Source organism: Rattus norvegicus, chromosome 8 (genome assembly GCF_036323735.1).
Source record: "Rattus norvegicus strain BN/NHsdMcwi chromosome 8, GRCr8, whole genome shotgun sequence".
NCBI lineage: Eukaryota > Metazoa > Chordata > Mammalia > Rodentia > Muridae > Rattus > Rattus norvegicus.
In genome coordinates, this window is record NC_086026.1 from 14,750,658 (window position 1) to 14,764,019 (window position 13,362).

Genomic DNA, 13,362 nt, shown 5'->3' on the forward strand with positions numbered 1-13,362 from the left:
TTTGAACATATGATGCTGGTTCAACTAGAGGTCAGCATTCAGAAGAATGCAATCAATTCATAGTTATCACCTTATACAGAAGTCTAGTCCACATTGATCAAGGACCTCCACATAAAACCAGATACACTGAACTAATATAAGAGAAAGTCGGTAAGAGCCTCAAACACATGGGCACAAGGAAAAATTTCCTGAACAGAAATTCACTGTCTTTTTTTTTTTCGGGGCTGGGGACCGAACCCAGGGCCTTGTGCTTGCTAGGCAAGCGCTCTACCACTGAGCTAAATCCCCAACCCCGAAATTCACTGTGTTATTCTCTAAGATTGACAAATGGGACCTCACAAAATTGCGAAGCTTATGTCAATCAAAGAACACTGTCATTAGGACAAAATGGCACCCAACAGATTGGGAAAAGATCTTTACCAATCCTAATCTGACAGAGGGCTATTATCCAAAATATATAAAGAACTCAAGAAGTTAGACTCCCAAGAATCAAATAACCCTATTAAAAATGTGCTACAGACCTAAAGAAATAATTCTCAGGTGAGGAATATAGAATGACTAAGAAGCACCTAAAGAAATGCTTAACATCCTTAGTCATCAGGGAAATGCAAATCAAAACAACTCTGAGATACCACCTCACACCAGTCAGAATGGCTAATATAAAAATCTTATGTGACAGCATATGCTGTCATGGATGTTGAGAAGGAGTAATAATCCTTCATTGTTGGTGGGAGTGCAAGATGGTACAACCACTCTGGAAATCAGTCTTTCAGATTCTCAGAATATCGGACATAGTACTACCTGAGGACCCAGCTATACCACTCCTTGGCATACACCGAAAAGATGCTCCAATCTATATCAAGCACATATCCTCTACTATGTTCATAGCAGCCTTATTTTTAATAGCCAGAAGCTGGAAAGTATCCCAGATGCCCATCAACAGAGAATGGATACAAAAAATGTGGTACATTTACACAATGGAGTGTTACTCAGCTATTAAAAACAGTGATTTCATGAAGTCTATAGGCAAATGGATAGAAATAGAAAATATCCTGAGTGAGGTAACTCAGACACAAAAGGACACACACGGTATGCACTCACTGATAAGTGGATATTAGCCCCAAACCTTGGCTTACCCAAAATACAATCCATAGACCATCTGAAGGCCAAGAAGAAGGAAGACCAAAATGTGGGTGCTTCAGTCCTTCTTAGAAGGGGGAACATAAATATTTACAGGAGGAAACAGGGAGATAAAGTGTGGAACAGAGATTGAAAGGCCATCCAGAGTCTGTGCCACCTGGGGATCCACCCAGACACTATTGTGGATGCCAAGAAGTGCTTGCTGACAGGAGCCTGATAGAGCTGTCTCCTGAGAGACTCTGCCAGAGCATGACGAATACAGAGGAGGATGCTCGCAGCCAACCTTTGAAGTGAGACCCCCCCCAGTGAAGGAGTTGATAAAGGGTTAAAGGAGCTTAAGGGTTTTGCAACCACATAAGAACAGCAATACCAACCAACCAGAACTCCCAGTGACTAAACCACCATCCAAAGAGTACACACTGCCAGACCCAGACAGAGGAACCTCTTATGGCTGAGAAGCAATTAAAAAATATTTATCATTCTTAGTCATCAGCGAAATGCAAATCAAAATGATTCTCAGACTCGATCTTACATCCATCAGAATGGCTCAGATAAAAAACTCCAGTGAGAACTCATGTCGGTGACGATGTGGAACAAGGGGAACACTTTGCCATTGCTGGCTGGAGTACAAACCTGTCCATACACTTTGGAAATCAATTTGGAGGTTCCTTAGAAAACTGGGTATAGATATAGCTCAAGACCCAGCTATCTCACTCTTGGGCATATATCCAGAAGGTGCTCCACCGTCCTACTAGGACACTTGCTCAACTACATTTGTAGCAGCTTTATTTGTAGTAGCCAAAAGCTGGAAATAGCCTAGATGTTTCTCAACTGAAGAGTAGATAAAGAAAATGTGCTGCATTTGCACAAGGAACTATTACTCGGTTATTAAAAAATAGAGACAAACTTGTAAGTGGATATTAACCATAAGGTAAATGGTAACCAGGCTACAGTCCATAGACCCAAGAAGCTATGTAACAAGGAAGGTTACAGTGGTGTGCTCGAATCTCAGTAAGAAGGACAATTATAATAGAATTGTGGGTGAAAAGGAGGGTGGTTATGAGGAGTATGGGGAGCAGAATAAACGGGGAGGGGGAGTTGGAAACAGGAAATATCAGGTTGGGGAAAATGGAGGGAGAGATTACTGGATTATACTGGAACCTAGAAACCTAGGGCAATGGAAACTCTCAGGAATCTTTGAGTGTGATGCAAGCTAAGACTCCTAGCAATGGAGGATATGAGGAGCCTGAACTGGCCATCTCCTGTAACCAGGCACGACTTCTAATGGAGGGACACCAACCCAGTCACAAAACAGTTTGACCTATAATTTTTCCTTCCTACAAGATGTACAGGGGTAAAGATATAGCAGAAATTGAGGGAATGAACAATCCCTGACTGGTCCAGTGATGAGAAGGAGCCACTGTCAATATAATATTCTGTTTTACTTGCAGTCAGAATCCTAGTATAACTGTCACCAGAGAGGCTTCACCTAACACCTGATGGAAACAGATGCAGAGACCCACAGCCAGATACTAGGCAGAGCTCGGGGAATCCTGTGGAAGATGGGGGGAAGAACTGAAAGAGGCAGAGTGGCCAAGAACATGTCAAGAAAACCTACAGAATCAACAAACGTGGGCCCATAGGGGCTCACAGAGACTGTACCATAAAGCCTTAACTGAGCAGACTTAGGCCTTGTGCACATATGTGACAGTTGTGCAGCTGGGTCTTCATGTGGGACACCTAACAGGGGAGCAGGGACAGTCTCTGACTCTGATGCCTGCCTTGGAGACCCTGTGCCCTAACTGGGCTGCTTATCTAGCTTTAATAGCAGAAGATGAACCTAGTCCTACTGCCGCTTCATACGCCAAGGTTGGTTAATGTCCATGGGAGGCCTCCCCTTCTATGAAGAGAACAGGGAGAGTGGAGGGCGAAGGGGAAGGAGACAGAAAGGAGAGGAAAGGAGGCAAGGGAAACTCTGGGGATGATATAAAGTAAATACGTAAATAAATGAGAGAGAGAGAGAGAGAGAGAGAGAGAGAGAGAGAGAGAGTTGTTTGCACCTCAGCACCCATTTTTCCCTGTTTTCTGAGTGCAGATGCAACGTGACCAGCTGCCTTAGTCTTTGCTGCCATAGCTAGAGCCAGATTCCTTCCATTCCTTCTACGCCATGGTATGCACAAACTGTGAGCCAACACAGCTTTCCTTCCCGAAGCTGCATTTGTCATGCATTTGTGCATAGCACTGAGGAACACAGTGACCACATCTATCTCAAAGGCAGCTTTCATTAACTTTCTGGGTTCCATGGTCCTCATTCACTAGGTCTTTGTTGTAGCTGTTGTCTGCCACACTGTACAGGGTTGACTGTTTGATCAACAGAATATAGAATGGTACCACCCTTATCTTGCCAGATAATGAAGCCACCCTTGCATCTATCTCTAATCTGATCATTTGCTCCCCAGAATCTTGTGCCAGATTAAGAAGGGATTGGTGAGTTTGAAGCACATTTGTGACCATCTGCAGGACAAATTCTGTGATCTATTGAGATTTAAGTGACTGAAGCCTGGAGACATTCGATGTGACACCAGGAGAAACCGTGGGTCTAAACCAAGTATTCATTCCTGGTTCCATGACCCTTAGGAACTGAGATAATTCAATAACTATTGCTCTGGCTACTGAGTTTCTGGATAATTTGTTTTGGAGCAGGTAATGAGTAATATAGCTGCTGACATTCCTGGTTTCAGTATAAAAAGCCTCATGCCCAGGAAAATCTCCCAATTTTGCACAAACAGCTCATGCATCAGGCAAAATGTAATTTGTGCTAACATGATTGGGTCTTAGGTTTGTGGAGAATAGTAATGATTTGATGATAGTGTCATCTCCTTCAAGATGGTGTGACTGAAATACATTACTTCTAAGTTCTTTTCCAACATAAAATCAATTCTGTGACTAAACTTTCTCCCTCCCTTTTTCCTCACCCCCTTCCCTGTTACGGCTTCCTTTCTTTCTTAGTATGGTGGCTATGAAGATCATGCCCAAGCAGACAGAATGAGGCTGCCCAGTAAACATTAATGCAAGCACTGAGTTTGCAGCCTGCTATAAAGAGAGTCTTACATCAATTCTTGACACAAAAGCATCTCTCAAACATGAGGTTTTAATTCTAACTCCTGTCTAGCAGGAAAGGATTTATGCTGTAATCTCTGTCTTTGATCCCTTTCCTTCATTCTAGACTATACGGGATTTTCCCCCAAAGCACAAATTAACATCCTTTGTCACTTGTCATTTAAAGGAGAGACGATTTATTATTTTTAATCCATGAATTAAATGTTACCATGTACTGTAGCCTTCTCTGAGATGTCCTGGTACTGATTTTTATGTTCTTTGTTTTGTTGTGAGATGTGTTGTTGTGACAGCCCTGTCATAGGAATAGGAACCTGGTGTCCTTCGTGGTGACAGTGTGAACGGACTACTGTGGTGGCATTATGAATACACTTCTGGTGTGGTTGAAGGGAGGGGCTCCTGAATGCCAACCCTCCCCGAAATGATCAATCGGAGTTAGAGGTCCCTGGGGGAGAAAGAAGCATTTTCCTCAGTAGGTTAGCTGCTAGGAGGATGGACTTGCTCTTTTTATTGTTCATGCACTTTTAAATAACCCTTCACCCAGTGTCTTATAAAACTCAAAAACTGGATTAAAAATAAACAAACAGAATAGGGGATTATCTGTTAAGCAGAAGGACAAGTGGAGGTGGGGTTGGAGGAGAGGATAACGCATTGTAAACCACATTCTATACATGCATCAAAATGTATGAAGCCCATTGTTATAGAGAGCTAACATACGCAAAAATAGAAAGAAAAAAAAACAAAGATCACAATTGTGAAGCCCCAGAGGAAAGCGTCCTTCCTTCCTTTCCTCTCATCTCTGTCTTTCCCTCCCCTGCTCTCCCCTCTCTTGTCCCCTCCCTTCTGTTTCTTTCCCTCTAATCTCTTCTTTTCTCTTTTCTCCTCTTTCTCTCCCTCCCTCCCTCCTAATTTTCACTCTCCTCTCTTTTCTCTTATTTTTCCTCCTTTCTTTCTTCCAAAGAGGAAATGCATATGTATCATGTAAAAGCAGGAGGTCCTCCCGGCAGGGAGTGTAGGTGGACTTGGAGAGAGGGCAGGAAACCGTTCTCCCCAGAAATTCAAATGGCAGTGATTGAGGGCCCAGGAACAGAGGAATTCTCTGATTCTCCGAAATCTAAGTGAAATCTAAGCATGACATGCAGGCCTTCAGAGCAGTGGAAGTTTGTCTGAAGGACTGAGAGGAAGTAGAGGCTTATGGAAAGATCACAAGTAACTTTCAACGTTCCCCAACATGCTGGGGCTGTGTCCAGGATCTTACTAGTGCTGTGACATTCTTGCACTAAACTACATCTCCACCTCTAACTAGTCATTGAAGAAAAATAAGAAGAAATGATTCTGTGTAGACAGATGGAGTCCTTTTGTAGTTTGTGAAATGGGACAAGGGCTGGGTGGCATGGATCTTCAGATGTGATGATTTCACAATAAGTCATAAATTCTCCAATACCAGCCCATTCAAAGGGTGGAATCTAATGAAAATTCACATATTGACCAGGAAGTAGACACAGAGCAGGGTCTGGCATCTCATGAATGGTGGAAGGAATGATGTTTGACGATATGTTACAGTACATGCTCTCTCTCTCTCTCTCTCTCTCTCTCTCTCTCTCTCTCTCTCTCTCTCTGTGTGTGTGTGTGTGTGTGTGTGTCTATCTGTCTTTGTCTCCATATCTCTGTCTCTCTGTCTCTCTGTGTCTCTCTGTGTCTCTCTCTCTCTGTCTGAGATCACTTTGTCTCTGACAGCAAGTAGCTGAGGCATCCTGTCAGCAGCCATGTGGAGGAGCCAACTTTATGCAAATCTTGCTGTTCATCAAGACTTGAAGCTGAAGACCTACTCTCATATATTGACTGCAACTTTCTGAGAGACATCAGAATAAAAGTACAGCTAAGCTGTGTCCACCAAGGAGCTGAAATAAGAACATTGTCTGCAATGTTTAGATAATTTGCAATACATTTGTAATGCAATCAATATCCCCATCCACCCTTAGGCTTCTGTAAACTTTAGAGAAATGAATATACTCAAATCTACCCTCTGGGTTACAAATATTTCTAGCATAATAGGGTCATGTTCTTTTGTGGATGTGGAGGGCTGTACTAGGGACTGGACACTTGGTTCAGTGGATGAGGAGGCCTATGTTAGATTTGACCTTTGGTCCAGGGCCTGTACACAGCTGACAAACACTCCACCTCTCAATATGATCTGCAGCTAACACATTCTGGAATGACATGCAGTGCACACCCTGGCTTACAGACTCTGTAGGCTGCCAGAACTTACCGCACATTTCCTCTACTGTCCTGTTCATGGCCATTGGACATCTGGTTTCTGAGGACTTGCATTTTGATGGCATATGATAGTAGCATATATTAACGTGGGAGAGCTGGGATTATATTCTATGACAAACCAACATGGAAAATCTGGTTTGAGGATGTAAGCATGGGCAGTAGAGCAGAGGGTAAGAAAAGACATCTGTTGTCTTCTTAGGGGAAATACCTAAGAGACCTTTCTCTTCAGGAGGACCAATCATAAGTCTGCATTTAGATCCATGTGATTCATTGTGTCCTTCTAATTGTCCCATTTATTTTTGAACTACTTCGGAGAGCTTATCTTTCTTTGTAATTAAGTGATTCCTTTCCAGACAGTAAACCAAAGCCTTATTACTTAGTTCCTTATTCCACTCTAGATCAGTGCCCATGAATAGAAGCAGTACTGCCTGTCCATATTTTCAGCAAGATGAGTTTTGCCAACACAAGATTGGTCAATGTGTATGGAACCATTGCTAACAAAAGCTAACCCCTGACAATGTAGTCATTTCTGGGAGATCTCATGTATAAGCACAGAATAGAGAACAACCATCTCATGGCAAAATTTAAGAATACTTTAGAAGGTTTGGGATGGAGCTCAGTTAGTAGAGAACCTGACTAATATGCACAAATTCCTGAGTTTGAAGACAACACTGAATAAACTCAGCTAAAGGTTAAGGCTTGAAATCTCAGCATCTGGAGGAGGTAGGCCGGAGGAATAGAATTTCAAGGTCATCTTTACAAAATAAAAAAGAAAGGGTTCAGTCTGTAAGGTGCTCACTTCGAAAGCATGAGGGTTTGTGTTCAGTGTGCAGAACCCATGCAAAGCAAAACAAGAAGCCAGGGCTGGTGGTACATGCTCGTCATCCCTGTGCAGGGGACATGGAGACAATAGGATCATTGGGGCTTGCAGGTCACTCTTCCTCGCCAAGTTCCAGATCAGTGAGAGAGCCTGTCTAAAAAATGAACAAACAAACAATCATACAAACAAACATGGAATTCTGAGGAGGAATAGCCAAACTTGTCGGTCTTGTACACAAACATGTGTACCTGCACATATAGAATATATGCACATATACACACTTTTAAAAAGGAAAATGGAAATACATATCTTTAAGAAAGATTATTTTATTTTCATTCGTGTGTGTGTGTGTGTGTGTGTGTGTGTGTGTGTGTGTGTGTGATATGTATGTATGGATGCATCTGGAAATCAGAAGATGGCACCTAATGCTTGGACTTGGAGTTATAGGCAGTTGTGAGTCACTGTACATTAGGCTGGGAACCAAACTCTGGTCCTCTGAAATAGCAGAAAGCATTCTTTTTTGTTCATTTGTTTGCCTGTTTGTTTGTGTGATGGTTTGAATATGCTTGGCCCAGGGAGTGGCATTATTAGGAGGTGTGGCCTTGTTGGAGTAGGTGTGGCCTTGTTGTACAATGTGTGTCATTGTGGGTGGGGGGCTTTAAGACCCCCACCCTAGCTCCCTGGAAGCTAGTGTTTGCCTAGCAGCTTTCAAATGAAGATGTAGAACTCTTAGCTCCTCCACTGCCATGTTCCTACCTTGATGATAATGGAATGAACCTCTGAACCTGTAAGCAAAGGACAATTTAACATTATTCTTATTCTTAAGATTTGCCTTAGTCGTTACCGGAAGTCCCACACCCGCGGATCCCGGCCCGCAGCAGCTCTCTGCTCCCAAACCACGTGGGAGAGAGACCTCACCGCCTGGTCAGGTGGGCACTCCCGAGGCTGCAGAGCGGAGGAGACCACCAACACTGCCCACCCCTGCCCACATCCCTGGCCCAAGAGGAAACTGTATAAGGCCTCTGGGTTCCCGTAAGGGAGGGCCCAGGAGCGGCAGGACCCCTGCGCCTGAGACACCGCCGGAACCTGAAGGAAACAGACCGGATAAACAGTTCTCTGCACCCAAATCCCGTGGGAGGGAGAGCTAAACCTTCAGAGAGGCAGACACGCCTGGGAAACCAGAAGAGACTGCACTCTGCACACACATCTCGGACGCCAGAGGAAAACACCAAACGCCATCTGGAACCCTAGTGCACAGAAGCTCCCGGAAAGGGCAGCGCAGATCTTCCTGGTTGCTGCCGCAGCAGAGAGCTCGTGGGCAGCACCCCACGAGCAAATGTGAGACTCGGGACCAAAGGTAAGACCAACTTTTCTGCTGCAAGTGACCTGCCTGGTGAACTCAAGACACAGGCCCACAGGAACAGCTGAAGACCTGTAGAGAGGAAAAACTACACGCCCGAAAGCAGAACACTCTGTCCCCATAACTGGCTGAAAGAAAACAGGAAAACAGGTCTACAGCACTCCTGACACACAGGCTTATAGGACAGTCTAGCCACTGTCAGAAATAGCAGAACAAAGTAACACTAGAGATGATCTGATGGCAAGAGGAAAGCACAGGAACCCAAGCAACAGAAACCAAGACTACATGGCATCATCGGAGCCCAATTCTCCCACCAAAATAAACATGGAATATCCAAACACACCAGAAAAGCAAGATCTAGTTTCAAAATCATATTTGATCATGATGCTGGAGGACTTCAAGAAAGACATGAAGAACTCCCTTAGAGAAACACAGGAAAACATTAATAAACAAGTAGAAGCCTACAGAGAGGAATCGCAAAAATCCCTGAAAGAATTCCAGGAAAACACAATCAAACAGTTGAAGGAATTAAAAATGGAAATAGAAGCAATCAAGAAAGAACACATGGAAACAACCCTGGATATAGAAAACCAAAAGAAGAGACAAGGAGCTGTAGATACAAGCTTCACCAACAGAATACAGGAGATGGAAGAGAGAATCTCAGGAGCAGAACATTCCATAGAAATCATTGACTCAACTGTCAAAGATAATGTAAAGCGGAAAAAGCTACTGGTCCAAAACATACAGGAAATCCAGGACTCAATGAGAAGATCAAACCTAAGGATAATAGGTATAGAAGAGAGTGAAGACTCCCAGCTCAAAGGACCAGTAAATATCTTCAACAAAATCATAGAAGTAAACTTCCCTAACCTAAAAAAAGAGATACCCATAGGCATACAAGAAGCCTACAGAACTCCAAATAGATTGGACCAGAAAAGAAACACCTCCCATCACATGATAGTCAAAACACCAAACGCACAAAATAAAGAAGGAATATTAAAAGCAGTAAGGGAAAAAGGTCAAGTAACATATAAAGGCAGACCTATCAGAATCACACCAGACTTTTCGCCAGAAACTATGAAGGCCAGAAGATCCTGGACAGATATCATACAGACCCTAAGAGAACACAAATGCCAGCCCAGGTTACTGTATCCTGCAAAACTCTCAATTAACATAGATGGAGAAACCAAGAAATTCCATGACAAAACCAAATTTACACAATATCTTTCTACAAATCCAGCACTACAAAGGATAATGAAGGGTAAAGCCCAACATAAGGAGACAAGCTATACCCTAGAAGAAGCAAGAAACTAATCATCTTGGCAACAAAACAAAGAGAAGAAAAGCAGACAAACATAACCTCACATCCAAATATGAATATAACAGGAAGCAATAATCACTATTCCTTAATATCTCTCAACAGCAATGGCCTCAACTCCCCAATAAAAAGACATAGATTAACAAACTGGATACGCAACGAGGACCCTGCATTCTGCTGCCTACAGGAAACACACCTCAGAGACAAAGACAGACACTACCTCAAAGTGAAAGGCTAGAAAACAACTTTCCAAGCAAATGGTCAGAAGAAGAAAGCTGGAGTAGCCATTCTAATATCAAATAAAATTAATTTTCAATTAAAAGTCATCAAAAAAGATAAGGAAGGACACTTCATATTCATCAAAGGAAAAATCCACCAAGATGAACTCTCAATCCTAAATATCTATGCCCCAAATACAAGGGCACCTACATACGTAAAAGAAACCATACTAAAGCTCAAAACACACATTGGACCTCACACAATAATAGTGGGAGATTTCAACACCCCACTCTCATCAATGGACAGATCATGGAAACCGAAATTAAACAGAGACGTAGACAGACTAAGAGAAGTCATGAGCCAAATGGACTTAACGGATATTTATAGAACATTCTATCCTAAAGCAAAAGGATATACCTTCTTCTCAGCTCCTCATGGTACTTTCTCCAAAATTGACCATATAGTTGGTCAAAAAACGGGCCTCAACAGGTACAGAAAGATAGAAATAATCCCATGCGTGCTATCGGACCACCACGGCCTAAAACTGGTCTTCAATAACAATAAGGGAAGAATGCCCACATATACGTGGAAATTGAACAATGCTCTACTCAATGATAACCTGGTCAAGGAAGAAATAAAGAAAGAAATTAAAAACTTTTTAGAATTTAATGAAAATGAAGGTACAACATACCCAAACTTATGGGACACAATGAAAGCTGTGCTAAGAGGAAAACTCATAGCGCTGAGTGCCTGCAGAAAGAAACAGGAAAGAGCATATGTCAGCAGCTTGACAGCACACCTAAAAGCTCTAGAGCAAAAAGAAGCAAATACACCCAGGAGGAGTAGAAGGCAGGAAATAATCAAACTCAGAGCTGAAATCAACCAACTAGAAACAAAAAGGACCATAGAATGAATCAACAGAACCAAAAGTTGGTTCTTTGAGAAAATCAACAGGATAGATAAACCCTTAGTCAGACTAACGAGAGGACCCAGAGAGTGTGTCCAAATTAACAAAATCAGAAATGAAAAGGGAGACATAACTGCAGATTCAGAGGAAATTCAAAAAATCATCAGATCTTACTATAAAAGCCTATATTCAACAAAACTTGAAAATCTACAGGAAATGGACAATTTCCTAGACAAATACCAGGTACCGAAGTTAAATCAGGAACAGATAAACCAGTTAAATGACCCCATAACTCCTAAGGAAATAGAAGCAGTCATTATAGGTCTCCCAACCAAAAAAAGCCCAGGTCCAGACGGGTTTAGTGCAGAATTCTATCAAACCTTCATAGAAGACCTCATACCAATATTATCCAAACTATTCCACAAAATTGAAACAGATGGATCACTCCCGAATTCCTTCTATGAAGCCACAATTACTCTTATACCTAATCCACACAAAGACACAACAAAGAAAGAGAACTTCAGACCAATTTCCCTTATGAATATCGACGCAAAAATACTCAATAAAATTCTGGCAAAACGAATCCAAGAGCACATCAAAACAATCATCCACCATGATCAAGTAGGCTTCATCCCAGGCATGCAGGGATGGTTTAATATATGGAAAACCATCAACGTGATCCATTATATAAACAAACTGAAAGAACAAAACCACATGATCATTTCATTAGATGCTGAGAAAGCATTTGACAAAATTCAACACCCCTTCATGATAAAAGTCCTGGAAAGAATAGGAATTCAAGGCCCATACCTAAACATAGTAAAAGCCATATACAGCAAACCAATTGCTAACATTAAACTAAATGGAGAGAAACTTGAAGCAATCCCACTAAAATCAGGGACTAGACAAGGCTGCCCACTCTCTCCCTACTTATTCAATATAGTTCTTGAAGTTCTAGCCAGAGCAATCAGACAACAAAAGGAGGTCAAGGGGACACAGATTGGAAAAGAAGAAGTCAAAATATTACTATTTGTAGATGATATGATAGTTTATTTAAGTGATTTCAAAAGTTCCACCAGAGAACTACTAAAGCTGATAAACAACTTCAGCAAAGTGGCTGGGTATAAAATTAACCCAAATAAATCAGTAGCCTTCCTCTACACAAAAGAGAAACAAGCCGAGAAAGAAATTAGGGAAACGACACCCTTCATAATAGACCCAAATAATATAAAGTACCTCGGTGTGACTTTAACCAAGCAAGTAAAAGATGTGTACAATAAGAACTTCAAGACACCGAAGAAAGAAATTGAAGAAGACCTCAGAAGATGGAAAGATCTCATATGCTCATGGATTGGCAGGATTAATATAGTAAAAATGGCCATTTTACCAAAAGCGATCTACAGATTCAATGCAATCCCCATCAAAATACCAATCCAATTCTTCAAAGAGTTAGACAGAACAATTTGCAAATTCATCTGGAATAACAAAAAACCCAGGATAGCTAAAGCTATCCTCAACAATAAAGGGACTTCAGGGGGAATCACTATCCCTGAACTCAAGCAGTATTACAGAGCAATAGTGATAAAAACTGCATGGTATTGGTACAGAGACAGACAGATAGACCAATGGAATAGAATTGAAGACCCAGAAATGAACCCACACACCTATGGTCACTTGATTTTTGACAAAGGAGCCAAAACCATCCAATGGAAAAAAGATAGCATTTTCAGCAAATGGTGCTGGTTCAACTGGAGGTCAACATGTAGAAGAATGCAGATCGATCCATGCTCATCACCCTGTACAAAGCTTAAGTCCAAGTGGATCAAGGACCTCCACATCAAACCAGACACACTCAAACTAATAGAAGAAAAACTAGGGAAGCATCTGGAACACATGGGCACTGGAAAAAATTTCCTAAACAAAACACCAATGGATTATGCTCTAAGACCAAGAATCGACAAATGGGATCTCATAAAACTGCAAAGCTTCTGTAAGGCAAAGGACACTGTGGTTAGGACAAATCGGCAACCAACAGATTGGGAAAAGATCTTTACCAATCCTACAACAGATAGAGGCTTTATATCCAAAATATACAAAGAACTCAAGAAGTTAGACCGCAGGGAGACAAATAACCCTATTAAAAAATGGGGTTCAGAGCTAAACAAAGAATTCACAGCTGAGGAATGCCAAATGGCTGAGAAACA

At 41.9% G+C, this 13,362-nt stretch overlaps 1 non-coding gene across 1 annotated transcript; it reads right to left on the bottom strand.

The window, feature by feature from the left end:
- Positions 1–216: 216 nt before the first annotated feature.
- Positions 217–297, bottom strand: Trnaa-agc60 (transfer RNA alanine (anticodon AGC) 60). Its single transcript has one exon. It is a non-coding gene; the product is annotated as a tRNA-Ala (tRNA).
- Between the last annotated feature and the right edge of the window lie 13,065 nt (positions 298–13,362).